We start from the raw sequence: 3,559 nt of genomic DNA on the forward strand, positions 1-3,559 counted from the left end.
TTTTTTTTTTTTTTTTTTTATATTTCAATTGAATTAATGTAAATCATGCCACAGCATGAATTTTAAGGGAGCTATCAATTTTATAACAATAAAGTATTCTAAATTAATATATGTCTCAATGAAAATCAAATATTTTCCAAAACTAATGGCATACTTACACCAACTTTCTCCATTTTCATATTATTGATAGTGAATAAAATTCCCATTAAATGAAAAATTCACAACAAGCATACAATGACAATTGAATTGAACATTTCCTACTATTCAGAATTTGTTTATAATTATTTTTTTATGTCAGAAAAAAAGCAAAGAATTAACATAATTAGGTTATATTTTAAAAATCTTTTTTGTGTTTTTGATAAGTTTAAGGTTACAGAATTTCGGAAATGTTCAGCTTCAATTTACATTCTAAGACTTTTATTTCAATAACTCAACTCAGGCTGTGTGGAAACCAAATGCTAATCATCATCATCAGTATTGTGGTATCTTGCATCATTGGTCCTCATCAGTGGTGTGGTATCTTGCACCATTGGTCCTCATCAGTGTTGTGGTATCTTGCACGATTGGTCCTCACCAGTGGTGTGGTATCTTGCATCATTGGTCCTCATCAGTGGTGTGGTATCTTGTACCATTGGTCCTCATCAGTGTTGTGGTATCTTGCACCATTTTTCTCGTTTAGTATTGTGGTATCTTGCACCATTTCTGCTTACCAGTAGTATGGTACCTAGCATGATTGGTCTTTATCAGTAGTGTGGTACCTAGCATGATTGGTCCTCATCAGTGGTGCAGTATCTTGCACCATTGGTCCTCATCAGTGGTATGGTATCTTGCACCATTGGTCCTCATCAGTGGTGTGGTATCTTGTACCATTGGTCCTCATCAGTGTTGTGGTATCTTGCACCATTTTTCTCGTTTAGTATTGTGGTATCTTGCGCCATTTCTGCTTACCAGTAGTATGGTACCTAGCATGATTGGTCTTTATCAGTAGTGTGGTACCTAGCATGATTGGTCCTCATCAGTGGTGCAGTATCTTGCACCATTGGTCCTCATCAGTGGTTTGGTATCTTGCACCAATGCTCCTCACCAGTGGTGTCGTACCTTGCACGATTGGCATTCATCAGTTTTGTGGTACAGTGGTGTGGTATCTTGCACCATTGCCCCTCATCAGTGGTATGGTATCTTGCACTACTGGTCCTCATTAGTGGTGTGTGGTACCTTGTACAATTGTTCCTCTCCTATGAGAATGAAATAAAACAATGTAGAAACCTTTCTAACAAACATAAACTTGTACATGTATAAAATATACACAAAGAAATATATCAGGAAGAAAGTGGTAAAACAGTGGTTCCCAACCTGGGGTCCCCAGACCCCTTAGGGGTCTGCGAAAAATAATTGGGGGTCTGCCAAACCCCATAGGGGTCCGTGAAAAATAATTGGGGTCCACCAAGTCAAAGGGATCTGCAGGGGTACCTCAATGCTTGTCTTAAAACAGTGTGATCATGCCTTGACAATAATTAAATACCCTTGACAGGCATGACTTCGTTCACTGTAAATTGTTTTAACTGGCATTATAATTTAATTCCTGTATTTTATTGGTGATCTGATAGAATCTTTAAAATCAGTTTTTTTATGTATTCTTTATGTAAAGGTGTTTAGTATAGGAGAGCGACATGATAGTGGCAATCCTCAGATAAACGTACATTTTTCCATGTTTTCTCTTGTATTGTTTTAACCTGGATATTGAATAAAATTTAAAAATCAGGAGGGAGGCCTAAATTTGACAAAATTAAAAGTAAATGGGGAATAACAGAATATTATCACTCAGATTTTGAGTCTGACGGTGTCATTTATGGCCATCTAGAAGTGCCATAAACATAAAAACAAATCGTACCTCAGCCTTAACCATGATGGGATTGAGGAACCGTTTTAGTAGTTGTAAATGTAACAATAGTAAACAACAAACTAATAACATATAAAACTGTACAATTTATTTCCAAGTGAAAAACGTATGGTAGATGAAAAACAATAAAGAATATAGGCAAACGGTTATGCCTATTACTATACTATTTAAATATACAATTTTAATAGATAAGATTAATTTAACGTGGACATAATAATTCATACTTAAACAATACTTTAAATTTATACATTAATAAAATATAACGTTAACGAATAAATAACAATAACTAAACCGTGTACATAGTGTATCACTACTACAATAATAAGATTAACATTTTCAATCTTATAATAAATTTTATACAGCCAGTGTTATGTATTGACCTAGGCTACTATGACTAATGACAGGTACGCTTTCATCATTAAAGACTTTTTCTATGAATGGAATGACCTGTACGAAACACGAGCTCCTGTAGACCAAACCCAGTACCGTTACAATTTTAATCGTGCGGGAAATATCCTCTTGATGGATTAAGGTTGGGAACCACTGAGGTAAACAGTGTTGTAAGATAATAGATACTAAAATTTGTAATCTTGCAAACTGTGCCATATTGTATACAGGTTTAACCCCCGAATTTAGAATATTTTCCGTAAAGGGCGGATCCAGCAGGGGATAAGTTAAAAAGAACTTAAAATGTCATTGTTGCATAATTTATTATTATAAGACAGATAGATGCTTAATAACCAGACTTAAAGAACCTTTATTTTACATTTTTAATCTATTGTTTGATTATAGGCTGTTGTTTACTAAACTGTGACTCAGTGAGGAGGGGTGTATTCAGAATTTTTTCTAGGTGGGTCGTGATCATAATTTTTTGGACCTTTTCACAATGAAATAACAGCAAGATGTGATTAAAATGTCTACAATTTGCTTGGAGCGGATGGCAGGCTTAGTTTCAGAATTGCTGGAATTCAGATAGATTACGTCATGCAAATGGCAAGGTCTTTGAACTCATTACTGTTACCTCAATGCTTTTTCATTTATGTATTGTCAAAAGGCCCTAGAAAAAAAAATGTCATACTTTATAAATCAATGATATTAATAGTGTCATTATAAGTTAAATTTTATATTTTTAAATATACCGACAGTTTCCTAAATGGTATATCACATTTAAGGAGGCATTTGCCTGAGAAAAAAATAAACCCATTGCCTATAACAATCAAGTGCGAAACAAAAAAGCAAATGTTATAGAATGGATGGCGTCGACAAAATTTATTAAAAGTATTTGCATTCATTGTTAAACTGCTTTTCAACAATATTTTAAATGTAGATACTGTACATTGAAAAATAGGCCTACTGTATCATCTTGTATTATTCATTGCCCAGTACATCATATTTAAATTGTCTATGCAAGTAAATATAGGGAAATGCTGACGAAACAAAATGTATCAGTGCTTCCTTTTAGTAAACTGTCTGAATTAGTTTAGATAAGTGATAAATGCAAAGTTTCCAGGAAGCTTTTCCCCCTGATTCCCCCAGCCAAAGGGAGGGCCCTCCCTACCAATCCTCCCCCTCCCCCGGCGGATCCATCCTGGATCCGACCCTGCGAAAGATGTCACAATATAAGCAATGTATGTTAAAATATTACTAAGTGAAGTGGAG

The sequence above is a fragment of the Anneissia japonica genome, unplaced genomic scaffold (assembly GCF_011630105.1).
Source record: "Anneissia japonica isolate Jap-2015-1 unplaced genomic scaffold, ASM1163010v1 scaffold3782_len1007564_cov172, whole genome shotgun sequence".
In the NCBI taxonomy this organism is placed as follows: domain Eukaryota; kingdom Metazoa; phylum Echinodermata; class Crinoidea; order Comatulida; family Comatulidae; genus Anneissia; species Anneissia japonica.